We start from the raw sequence: 14,037 nt of genomic DNA, 5'->3' as shown, positions 1-14,037 counted from the left end.
AAACTCTGATTAATAGACAGGGTTTCTAAAAAGAGAGTATACATTATATACATTTGAGAGTATATACATTTGAGGGGGAAGAAACTGTACATTGGAGGACGTTGGGTAGGTGGGGTGGGGGAGACTGTACATTGGAGGGGGTTGGGTTTGGACATTTACAGGGGCCAGTTTAGAATTGCAGCCTCCCCTAGGTGCTCTTTGAGAGCGGTTTTGAAGGTGGGTAGTGATTCACATTCCTTTTTCAGCTGTGGGTAGGGCATTCCACATTGATGTGGCATAATTGCTAAACGTGTTTAGTCCCTTGTTTGAGCCGAATCTGCGTTTAACATGATTTGTGGAGCTCCCTCTGGTGTTGTGGTCGTGGTATTAACTGACCTTTGGGAAGTATTTCGACATGTACATGGGTATCTTAGTGGTGTAGTGTATCTTGTAGACCAGGCCGATTGGAAGTTGCTGTACTCTGTCATCTACTCTAAGCCATCCTAGTAGGTAGTCAAAGTGGGCAGGGGTGAGGTGGGTTTTAGGAGTGAGGTTAAGCAGTAGTCTGACCAGTTTGTTTTGTGATGTTTGTAATCTTGTTTTTAGTGCCTTTGGGGTGCTTTGGTACCATGAGGTGCAGGCATAGTCGTAGTACCCTTGAATGAGTGCTCCTGTTAAGAGTCTTCAGGGTATTCTTGTTTACCAGAGAGGAGATCCGGTACAAGAATCTTGATTGTTGGTTGACTTTTTTGATTGGTTGCCATTTTGTCACAGGAAAGATTTGCCTCTGGGATGGATGTAATTTCATCCGAAGTAAATGGACTGTTTTGCCCAGGTGTAATGATAATTTGTTATCAGCGCGCCATGTGCAGATTCTGCCGAGTTCAGAGCTGAGGGTTTTTTCAACCTGCAACTTGTCCCTGTCAGAGACCAGCAGTGCTGAGTCGTCCGCGAACAGGAACAGGTTGCAGTAATGCAGTCACAGGCTGATGACATGTCATTTGTATAAATTAGGAACAGTAACGGTCCTAAAATGCTTCCTTGTGGAACACCGCAGCTCACTGGGAGGGGAAGGGGGGGGGTACTAGTGTACCGTTTACCTCCACCATCTGTTCTCTCCCCTCCAGGTAGAATCGCATCCAGCTCTGCCTTTTGGAGGTCCAGCATGACCATGCCACAGTATTTGCCTGTATCCACCTCTTGTTTGATGTGGTCGTTCAAATATAGAAGGCATGCATCAGTGGAGTGGGATGTTCTGAAGCCAGATTGGAATTCGTAAATTAGATTTTTTCCCGCAAGGTACTTTTCGACCTGTTCGTATACTATTTTTTCCATGACTTTCGAGATGGAGGTAAGAATGGAAACAGGGCGGTAGTTGCCTTGGTCCAATTTGCTGCCCTTTTTGTGCAGGGGGGGGGGGTTACTCTCGCAATTTTGAAGTCTTTGGGTACGTGTCCCTGTTTTATAGAGAGGTTTATTATGTGTGTGATGACTGGGGTGATGGCGGCTGCTGAGTCTCTGAGGAATTCGGAGGGGATATTGGCATGGCCAGTGGCCTTGTTAGGTTGGAGGGTGCTCAGTTTTTTGTGTACCTCAGCTGTTGTTACCATTTCGAGTTTGAAATCGTCTTTGCAGACCCCTAGGTTATTGTAGTAGGCTAGGATGTGTTCTACCCCAAAATGCCTTGAGTGGGAGGGTCGTTTTTTTTAAATATTTAAGTAATTGGCCACATCCAGGTTGTCTGTGATGAGCGTGTTTCCCGTCTTTGTTTGAAAATCTGGTTTTACGTTTTTTACTGCAGCCTAGTTGATTATTGAGTAATTTCCAAAGTTCACAGGGTTTATTTTTGTTTTACTCAGTTTTGTCATTGATGAAATTATTTTGTGCAGATTTGATCATGGAGTTTACGTCGTTTCTTACAAACATCACAAAACAAACTGGCCAGACTACTACTTGACCTTACTCCTAGAACCCACCTCACCCCTGCCCACTTTGACTACCTAGGATGGCTTAGAGTAGACGACAGAGTACAGCAACTTGCAATGGGCCTGGTCTACAAGATAGATACACTACACCACACAGGTACCCATGTGTACATGTCGAAATACTTCCCAAAGTTCAGTGAATACCACGCCCACAACACCAGAGGGAGTTCCACAAATCATGTGCAACCCAGATTCGGCACAAACAAGGGACTAAACACATCGCAATTATGCCACAACAACAACTTGTTCCTGTTTGCGGACGACTCAGCCCTGCTGGTCTCTGACAAGAACAAGTTGCAGGTTGAAAAAACCCTCAGCTCGGAACTAGGCAAAATCTGCATATGGCTCGCTGATAAGATAACAAACTATCATTACACATGGGCAAAACAGAGTCCATTCTCTTCGGTTCAAATAACAAACTCAGCAAGACCGACGGCTTCTCAGTTACAGTGGGTGACAACATTGTCACAAGGAAAGATGAAATTACCTACCTGGGTTCCATCCTAGAGGCAAATCTTTCCTGTGACAAAATTGCATCCAATGTAATAAAAAAAAGTCAACCAACTAACTAGATTCTTGTACCGGATCTCCTCTCTGGTAAACAAGAATACCCTGAAGACTCTGGCAGGAGCACTCATTCAAGGGTACTACAACTATGCTTGCACCTCATGGTACCAAAGCACCTCAAAGGCGCTAAAAACAAGATTACAAACATCACAAAACAAACTGGTCAGACTACTACTTGACCTTACCCCCAGAACCCACCTCACCCCTGCCCACTTTGACAACCTAGGATGGCTTAGAGTAGACGACAGAGTACAGCAACTTGCAATGGGCCTGGTCTACAAGATACACTATACGACTAAGGTACCCATGTACATGTCGAAATACTTCCCAAAGGTCAGTGAATACCACAACCACTACACCAGAGAAAGCTCAACAAATCATGTTAAACCCAGATTGGGCTCAAACAAGGGACTAAACACGTTTCGCAATTATGCCACATCAATGTGGAACACCCTACCCAAAGCTGTAAAGGAATGTGAATCCCTGCCCACATTCAAAACCGCTCTCAAAGAGCACCTACGGGAGGCTGCAATTCGAAACTGGCCACCGTAAATGCCCAAACCCCCCACCACCTCTAATAGACAGTCTCCTCCCCACCGATTATTCTCTCCCCGCCGTATGTATATTTCTCTCCCACCCACCCACCCCCCCCTCCAAATGTACAGTCCCCTCCCCATCATAATTATGTATATACTCTGTCAGGATCTATGGGTAACAGTGCTGGATATTTGAATACCGTTTATGTCACAAATGTATCAGTACTAAATACCTGTATGTCCCTATGCCATAAATGTCATGTATGTTGTGTATGTCATAAATGTCGATATGAATTGAAAATGGGGGACCCTGATGTAAACAAGACAAACGTCTTTCTCTGGTCTGCATCCCCTTAACAATTGTGTGTATTGAGCCGTACTGTATTGTACCCATTCTGCAATCTGTTAAATAAAGTTTTCATTCATTCATTCATTCACAATGTGGAACGCCCTACCCACAGCTGTAAAAAGATGTGAATCCCTACCCACATTCAAAACCGCTCATTCATTCATGTTTCTTTGCAGTTCGAGTTCAATCGCGTGGGCTTGGAGTTCACTGTTTGAGCTTTTGGTAAGCTGAATGAATGAAAACTTTATTTAACAGATTGCAGAATGGGTACAAACAATACAGTACGGCTCAATACACACAATTGTTAAGGGGTGCAGACCAGAGAAAGACGTTTGTCTTGTTTAGATCAGGGTTCCCCATTTTCAATTCATATTGAAAAGCTTTGACTGACTTTTGAAACTCAGCGTGATTTTTTACCCTGGTAGTTCTTAGTTTAGTATTGTTGAGAATTTGGTTTTGAAACCAAGCCATATGTTTCTTCAACCGGTGTACCATTGAGCTCATATATCCAGTCCATGCTCTCCAGTTAAAGCCATGGCCTCAGTTCAAAGAATAACGTTAATATAACGTAAGCCCATTCGCCACTAGTCTAGAAATGTGGTTATTTTATTATATAAACTGTCTATATAACATATCAGCAGGTTAACACGCTAACGTAAACACGTTAGCTGGGTTTGTTGGCTATAACAGTTACAGAATTTAAGCATCGCTAACGTTACGATATCTAGATAGTAGTCTCGTGTATAGGGAAGTTTTACCTTGTTTGTCGATTATTGCCGACTATCTAGTACGACTTCTGTTCTTCTGGAGTCTTCAACGTCTTCATCCCGTCAGTTGGGGAAAGCTTGTTTGTGTTTCAAACCGACCGACTCTTGAACAAGAAACGATCAGATTGGCTACTGGTTCCAAATCTGCCTGCAAAAGCACCTCTGATTGGGCAGCGTGTTTCTGTGGCAACGGTAAGGCGGAACAACGCTGATCTCAAGCGCAGCAGGCAACTACTTGCTCTTGAGCCGTCCCTCGGCTAGAATTATCTTTGCATGGCTAACGTAACTACCAAACAGATACAACAGATAGTCATCTTCCATACGATCTCAACAGCCTTTATAAAAAACATATTAGTCTCTAGTATTCTCCATAGTATACTCCAATGTACTATATGAATTGAAAATGGGGGACCCTGATGGAAACAAGACAAACGTCTTTCTCAGGTCTGCATCCCCTTAACAATTGTATGTATTGAGCCGTACTGTATTGTACCCATTCTGCAATCTGTTAAATAAAGTTTTCATTCATTCATTCATTCAGTACAGCCCCCACCCACCCACCCACCCAACCTCACCCCACCCACCCAACCTCCTCCAATGTACAGTTTCTACGTCAAATGTATATACACTCTTTTTCTGGACACTTTTGTATCACAAACAGTACTGTATTTTGTCGGGTTCAGTTAATTTGACCTTGGAGAGATGGTAAGGAGAAGGTTTTAGGTTCAAAGATTTATTACAGAGTGAATAAAACAATATTACAGAGAATACACATCACAGCTGTGGAGTGGACACAGAATCAGTACTTAGCTCGGGGCTTCGCAGAAACGTGTGTCTCCCTGCTCCCTCCCTTGCCAATTTATACTAAAACAATACGTCTAAACAAGGAGACAGACTGTAAACCAAGAACCTCGCTATTTTAGCTTTGTCACAGGTGGTTCATTTGTGAAGGACAGACTGTGGTCTGTGGGTCGAATTAGTGCATTTATATATGACCATGGCCTGCTTTAATACAGTAAACAGCACATTTTGTAATAGTATACATATTTGTAGATGGTTGTCTATACATTCTTACAATGGATAAATGGAACAATAGATTGATTCAGATTCCTTTATTGAGCCATTTGTGTAAAACACATTGGTAATTGTTGCAGCAATACAGTGTATGCATTTTCTTTCTTTTTTCACAGTAAACAACACCAACACAGACAAGAAACGAAACAGTGCAGTGGGGGATTCATTAATTCATATAGCATATATTTGTGAATACTGTAACTAGTTTATTTTAGTAGGCCAAATCCTGCCTTCTCTGTCTGTGCTTCCTACCAACAGCTGCATGGCCTGGTCAGAAATAGCTGTTGGTATTGCCACTGAATAGAGGAGATTACAACACATAAGAATGATAGAAGAATAATTGTATTAAGGGTGACAATTTGCAAATCTGATATGTCATAAATGTATAGATGTAGCAGTACTGTCTATCTGTATGTTATGTATGTCATATATGTTATGATGAATTGAAAATGGGGGACCCTGATGTAAACAAGATGAAAGTCTTTCTCTGGTCTGCATCCCCTTAACAATTGTATGTATTGAGCTGTACTGTACTGTACCCATTCTGCAATCTGTTAATAAACTTTTCAATCAATCAATCAATCAATTCATGAACAAATCCGGTAATGTTAGCTACTAATGGCTGATGTATTTATGCAACTAAACGTTAAGGTTACGAGTTGTTTAGATACAGTATGTCGCTACCAGCTAACCAATTTGATGTATTCATCCAGGGTTTCATAATAACCCCACAGTAGATGCTCCGATGCAAGGTATATTATCCCACTGACTTGTTCACATTTTGATAGCTTAGGTGGCAGTTTTATTAGTAGTCTGAAATTATATCACATAGGCTAGCAATGAGCCAACTATTCATTGTTTAATCACAAAGAAGCAAACTCACCTGGGTTAAGAAGGTATACGTCCTTGGGGAATACCACCACCCTGAGAACCTCCCCGTTTCCATTTCTGTGTTGTTTACACAGTGACTGCAATGTCCTCCTAACCCTCAAGGAACCTTACACGTAATAGCATTAAGTACCTATAGTGGAGCATAGCTTATTGGCAGTCTGCGGCTGGGGAAGACTCTAGACAGAGGAAACATATGGTCCCCGGCAGCCATGGCAGAACTGCCAGCATTACAGTTGGACTGGGGCCTTCATGCCACCTGGCAGAGAGCTGAGCATACTGCACTACCAGGAGGAAGCCCACCAGCACTGTCATGAGACCTGCAGGCTGACTTTGACTTTTAGAGAGGGTAAACAGATGACAGAGTACAGCAACTTGCAATGGGCCTGGCCTACAAGATACACTACACCACACAGGTACCCATGTACATGTCGAAATACTTCCCAAAGGTCAGTGAATACCATGCGCCATGCCCACAACACCAGAAGGAGTTCTACAAATCATGTGCAACCCAGATTCGGCACAAACAAGGGACTAAACACATTTCGCAATTATGCCACAACAATGTGGAACGCCCTACCCACATTCAAAACCGCTCTTAAAGAGCACCTACGGGAGGCTGCAATTTGAAACTGGCCACCGTAAATGTCCAAACCCCACCACCTCCTAATAGACAGTCTCCTCCCCACCGTATGTATATATTCTCTCCCCACCGTATGTATCTTTTTTCTCCCACCCATCCACCCCCTCCTAATGTACAGTCTCTTCCCCATCATATGTAGGCTATATATTCTCTGTTAGGATCTATGGGTAACATTACTGTATATTTGCATATCGTATATGTCACAAATGTAACAGTACTATATACCTGTATGTCCATATGCCATACATGTCATGATGTTGTCATGTATGTTGTGTATGTCAGAAATGTCACTATGAATTGAAAATGGGGGACCCTGATGTAAACAAGACAAACGTCTTTCTCTGTTCTGCATCCCCTTAACAATTGTGTGTATTGAGCCGTACTGTATTGTACTCATTCTGCAATCTGTTAAATAAAGTTTTCATTAATTCATTCATTTATTCATTCATTCATTCATTCACAGAGTAATGACATTTGTTTCAGTGCAATGATCTCCACTGAGATTTACCTGACAAATGACACCTGGGCTTTGCGTTTTTTTCCCCTTCTAAACAAGGACAGTGTCAAAAAAGAAAAAGGCAGCTAGACAGGTGGTCACCAAGTGTTGAGATCTGGCTGAAAAGTCAACAATATGAGGCTGAGCTGACCTGAAAATCGATTGAATAAGGAAAACTACAGTACATAGCTATATGTCCCAAATGAAATACATTAGAAAGGGGTTGTTGGAATATAAGATCAGTTAGTTGTTGATATAGTTTTTATGACATTTAATTTATAAAAATTTAACAATGTAACAAAAATTCAATAAAAAAGGATACACAAAGAGTCTGAGCAAGCCATGATTTTCAGTGACGTACACAGTATCGTGACAGTTGACATAGAGTCTTGATGCACCAGAAAGGATAATCCCTGCAGCTCTGTGGGGAGTGGATAGTTTCCTGAATGACAGAGAGCGAAAGCTCCGTACAGATTGCCTATTCCTATTTTACAGCAGATGAGGCACAGGTTTAGGAAGCTTATGTGGATGTGTTCCTCACAATTTGCTTGCTTGGCAGGTTCCCTGCTTTTTATTAGTTTATTATTATTATTTAAAATTTTTTATCACAGCATTGGCGTAGAATTGTGCATTTGCTCTGCTTGTCGGTCTGCTGTTGTACAATGTTACAACAAGAATTAGTTAGGACATAGAAAATATAAACGTTTTAACCGTGCACCAACATTTCACTGTAAAGTACATGTACGTTATATGTGACAAATAAAAACAAACTTGAAATATAGGCTGTCTGGCAACAGTATATCACACCCATATGGTTGCTTTAAATAGTTGTTCAGCCACATTATCCTATATGCATATTTTCAATTTAGATAAGGTTCTATGGATCAAGTGAAATCTTGTGAGTAAACCATTATCAAAGGGAAACTTGCAGTATGGTTTCACTGTATTAACCCTTGTGTGTGCTTTTGTTACTCACCAAATGTTCATGTGTCTGGTGGACCCACAACATTATTGGGATTTTACAATAATAAAGCCATAACAATTCATGTAAAAAATACTTAACATACTGTATGTTGACTTCATCTCAATTGCAAGTAATCTACATAGCATATACTGTAATGGTTATTATACAACGGCATGCAAATTTCTCGATTCTGATTGGCCATTTACACGTCTTTATTGGCAACAATCCACGGTCCTGGGCTCAGGACCCGCCCACAACCGAATCACATATCACTCCCCGGCTCACTCCGGGAGAAAACAAGATCGCGGACAACAAATGGATATGTTGATAGCACCATAACGACTAAATATGAAGCGATTCTGTCAAGGGGAATGTGTTAGTCCTTTAAACAATGTTGGATGATGTAATTGATGGGTCTTGAGTCAATCTAGAACAAAAGAAAAATCGCGGATTGATTGATTGATTAATTGATTGATTTAAATTTCTACTTCCTTCCCACTGACTGCAGCGTTCACTCTCACACTGTCCGACGCTGGCGTACCCACAAACACACACACACACATACACACACACACACACACACACACACACACACACACACATACACACACACACACACACACACACACACACACTGTGACACACACACACACACACACACACACACACACACACACGCACACACACACACACACTCCTGTCTGCAACAGCGGGGGAGTCAGACTGAGAGAGAAGCAGCGCTGTTTTAAGTGAGCATGGTCTATTGAATTGATTGATTGGTTGATTGCTAATTTTATTACTGTACCCCTGGTTTCCAACTGGTTAAGTTTAGGCTAAAAGAAATAAATAAAAAAATAGGGCGAAGAAAACGTTTTTTTCCTATAGGGCAAAGAAAACGTTTTAATTTGTTTTACCTACTTTATATAGAAGCATCTAAGAATGAAGTTCTATGGAAAGCAGGTCTGCATTCCCTTAACAATTGTGTGTATTGAGCCGTACTGTATTGTACCCATTCTGCATCTGGTAATAAAATTTTCAATCAATCATTCCAATAATACACAGTTGGATGTGTTAGTTGGTTGGATGCACTTCAAGCTGCTTCCACATGAGGCAACTTCTCTCAATCATTCCAATAATACACAGTTGGATGTGTTAGTTTGGTTGGATGCACTTCAAGCTGCTTCCACATGGAGGCAACTTGTCTTTTTTGTAGTTGTGGGAACTACTTTTTCTGGCGGATGGTTTTTTCAATAAATCTTCGATTAATGTGTGTTTATTGTATAGAAATAAGGTTGGATGAATCTGGCAGTTGTATAAAAGCTTTACACCACTTGTAGTCGTGATTTGTGACCAATAAACCATGCCTAGGGGGGTCTAACGACCCTCGGCTGCGCCTCGGGCCTAACGACCACCCCTAGGCATGGTTTATTGGTCACAAACCACTCCTGCGCGTGATGTAATGCTTAAATATTTGCCATTCAGTTAATATTTGCTAGATTACATTTATCAATACAAGTGGTATTAGTTTTTGTGATAAAATGTGATGTCTATAAAAAATAAAAAAAAGGAGAATCCGGGCGGCTACGTGGCGTAGTGGGCAAGGCTCTCGCCACAAATGCGGAGACGCTGGGCTTGCCTGTTCGAGCCCAGCGCTCCACATTGCTTTCAGTTTAGCTGGTCGTTCATACTAATACACATTGGCCGTATTAGGGGGTGGGAAACTGATGGGTGGGGATCGGGCGTTGTGGACAGTGACTCCTACAGGTCGGTTGGTGCGCCTGCGCAGTAGAATCAGGAAGTGTCGGGGGCAGCGTGAGCCTCCCACGCGTTACTCCTCACCACTGAGAGATCGAGCTGCGCAGGTGAAAAGATGCGACTGCTGTTACCTCAAGTACCGGAGGGGACTTGTGCTATGTATGACTTAGTCCACATTGCAGCCGGCTTGTGGGAGGCAAGAAACAGCGTTCGTGACAGGGGAGGGTTGAATTGGATGATACGAAATTGGGACGGGAGAAAAATATAGAAAATGGGAGAAAAAGTGGATAAAAAAAAAGAGAATCCATTATAATCAAGACATGAATGGAATAGGTCATGTTTATCTTGAACAATATAAATGAAACAAGGTGGAGGCCGACAGTGAACCTTTTTGCTTAATTCTTACCACATTGACTTGTTTTCACCTAATTTCCGTACTTTACATCCAGTGGACCCAAACAACACATATGTAATATATAAATGTGGTGGTGGGGGGTACATTTTTCACCAATGAAAATGTGTTATTTTGTATGTTCTTCACAGAAAATGAGCCAAGGCCAATGACTCGCAGGTATACAACAAAATAATTAATTGTAGTAAACATTGAAAACTGGTCCTACAGACCCGAACACCACACAAGGGTTAAGTAATGCTGACACAGCTGTGTTTTGGCCCATGAAAATGTATACATTCACCAAAAAATTATAGGAAATAGACTACAAACCTTTATAAGCACAGACTAAGGAAACCTTTCCACAAGAATAACTACTCTGAAAACTATTTCTCTTTATTTTTGTTCCATAAAGAGGCTGCTGACGGGTTGGATTAAAGCCTGTACTGTATTACTGCCTGTACCCCTTGTTTAGACTACAATGGGCCATGTGTGTGTGTGTGCATGTGTGTGTGTGTGTGTGTGCGTGCGTGCGTGCGTGCGTGCGTGCATGCGTGTTTGTGTGTTGAAATGTAATTCAGCTCACATCCCCCTCTCTCATAGCCTCCTCAATCTGTTCCACCACAATAATCACAATCCATTTGACTTTCTTCCCCCTCTGGTGTTTTAGTGCAGGTGCGTTAGACTATTCAAGACCTTGCAATGGTAGACAGAACAGAAATGAGGAAATAATGTTCTGGGGGATTGGCAGGGGCAAGGTGGGGGAGGGGGGGGGGGGGGGCTATAGGTGGGGGCTAGGCGGGCAGATCATGAAAAGGAACTTTTGGTTACAGTGTTTTTTTTTTTTTTTTTCTCATTATAATGTGTGCTTTTAAAAAGAAAACGTATAAGGGTTCTAGATTTAGATTGAACTAAATGTCAAGTAAATATCAATACATCACACACTTTGTTCTTTGGCGTATCTGCAATTTAGCTTTTGACATTATAATTATGGAATTGGTAAAATAACAAACTTAGTGTAACATCGCTTCTGCCCTCAATTGATTTTCAATTAGACCTGTCGCCCTGCAGCCGTAACTCTGGGAGACATCAGCGAATGTGCTGCTGTCATCGTCATCCATCGTAATGATATCAACCCATGTCCCTTCTCATACGAGACAACGGTGACCTCTCACTAAGACAGCGATGTGAGTTACGATGTTATCCATAAATGCCTGCTGTTTTCAAATGATTTGTCATTACATTCTGAAGATCCTGGACAATCCCCCCCAGAGGCTGGTCTAATCCATCACACCTGCACAGCAGTGACACGCGTGTCCTTTTGTTTTGCCTTCAAGATGCTCGGGCACCAAAATAACCAGTGAGGAACAGTGACCGGCAGGCCACTTACCGTAGTGCTTGTAAATACGTCAGTGCCGCACTGTCGTCATTCAAATATCACAAATATAACTTTTCACAAGGAGCGCAGTGAGAGATAGGGTGGGTCAATCAATACAATGATTGTTCATTCCAATGAACATATCCATATGTTATGGTAAAGACATACTTTATATATGCTGGCCTGGACACAGAGGGGCAGAGATGGGGGGCTGGGAGGCTGAGAGGGAAGATGGAAGTTAAATCAGTTAGTCTGCTCTTCTATCTCCACAAGGCAAAAACAATTACCATCAATGTCGACATCTCTCCGTTATCATCTGGACTGAGATAAGAGGCAGACAGCTGTACCAATCTATACCTTCACCTCTCCGTCATTTTTTTAAGGAGAGTGCAGCACTCCACTCCACAAATGTTTCCATATTGACACAGTAGGAATGCTAAGAGGGACACCATAGGGGAGAGAGAGAAAGAAGAGAACATTCCAGTGGGATTTCTAATCCAGCAGATAGCATTGGGTTCTGTTTAGCCAGTTCCGTTTTGGAAGCGGTTTGTTAGTACTAGTAATACCTGGATTTGATCTGAGTCTAACAAATCCTCTTATCATACCCCCCCCCCCCCCTCTTCTACAACTTTCAATATTCAATTATTTATGATTTTCTTGTGTTGCAACAAGCTGAAAGAATATTATGCAATAAAAGCTATATACATTCATACTAAATAAATTGTCTTATTTCCCTCCAAATAACGACCTAAGAAAGATTCGATAAAGAGATCTGAGAGGATTTGGATTCCATACTGGATTCAAATTGAATAAAAATGCTTTCAAACCGCAAGCATACCAGTAGGGCTTACTGTGGTTCCAGAGGCCAGGGGGTCTTGGGCAACTTTACCTTTCTGTTGACTCACTATGACTGACAGAACGGACCATAGGATGTGACAGGTGAACCAGTTTGACCTGTTGTGTTTATGCAATATGTTGACGATGTAATGCATCTCACTACCCAAGACGCTCTGTGTAGTAACAACATGGTAGTGTTCACAATCACATGAGTGAAACAACACTACTCTGTGTGTGTGTGATAGAGAGAGAGAGAGAGAGAGAGAGAGAGAGAGAGAGAGAGAGAGAGAGAGAGAGAGAGAGAGAGAGAGAGAGATTGCTGTTCATTGACTATAGTTGACTATACAGTAGTTCAGCTTTCAATACCATAGTCCCCACCAGACTGGCTGACAAGTTGATCGATCTGGGTCTGAACTCCACCCTGAGCGCCTGGATCCTGGACTTTCGGACAGACAAGCCCCAGGCGGTCAGGGTGGGTGGACACATCTCCAACTCAATCACCATGAGCATCGGGTCCCCCCAGGGCTGTGTTCTCAGCCCCCTGCTGTATTCGCTGTACATACATGACTGTGTGGCCAGGTTCAGCTCCAACTCCATAGTGAAGTTTGCGGACGACACGTGGTGGTGGGTCTGATCTCTAACAATGACGAGAAGGCCTACTGGGAGGAGGTTGATGTCCTGGCACGATAACAGCCTACTCCTGAACATTGGTAAGACCAAGGAGCTGATTGTGGATTTTAGGAGAATACAGCAGGGGACACACATGCCACTGTGGATTAATGGGGCTATCGTGGACAGGGTGAGCAGTTTTAAGTACCTGGGAGTCCACATCACATGGGCAACACACACAGACACTGTGGTAAAAAAGGCAAAGCAGCACCTCTATCACCTGAGACAATTAAGGAAGTACAGAGTATCTGGGAAGATACTCCAGTCCTTCTATTCCGGGGCTGTGGAGAGCATCCTGACTGGGAATATCACTGCCTGGTTTGGCAACTGTACTGCCCAGGACAGGAAGGCTCTACAGAGAGTGGTGCGCTCAGCAGAGCATACTACGGGTATTGCACTACCACCCCTGCAGGACTTATACAACAGGAGGTGCAAATCCAGAGCCTGCAGAATAATGAAGGTCCCTTACCACCACAACAATAGCCTGTTCAAGCTGCTGCGGTCAGGCAAGCGCCTCCGCATACACACAGCAAGAACAGAGACTCAGACTCAGCTTCTTCCCCCAGGCCATCAGAACACTGAACACTGATCTCTCCACACACAAGCAGCACGCACGCACGCACGCACACACACACACACACACACACACACACACACACACACACACACACACACACACACACACACACACACACACACACACACACACACACACACACACACACCACACATCCTGCACTCTCTCACACACAAACACAC

General features: G+C 42.8%; 1 protein-coding gene across 2 annotated transcripts in view; it reads right to left on the bottom strand.

Annotated features, from left to right (window-relative positions):
- Positions 1-4,267, bottom strand: part of poc5 (POC5 centriolar protein homolog (Chlamydomonas)) — a 52,781-nt gene extending 48,514 nt beyond the window's left edge. For both annotated transcript variants that reach the window (XM_084325549.1, XM_084325550.1), the window contains exon 1: positions 4,175-4,267. The gene's annotated coding sequence lies outside the window, so the exon portion shown is untranslated. The remainder of the gene's footprint in view (positions 1-4,174) is intronic.
- Positions 4,268-14,037: the final 9,770 nt, after the last annotated feature.

The sequence above is a fragment of the Notolepis coatsorum genome (assembly GCF_963971535.1).
Source record: "Notolepis coatsorum genome assembly, chromosome: 1".
NCBI classification, from domain to species: Eukaryota; Metazoa; Chordata; class Actinopteri; order Aulopiformes; family Paralepididae; genus Notolepis; species Notolepis coatsorum.
The sequence above is the reverse complement of the archived record's forward strand: the minus strand, read 5'-3'. Positions and strand labels throughout refer to the sequence as shown.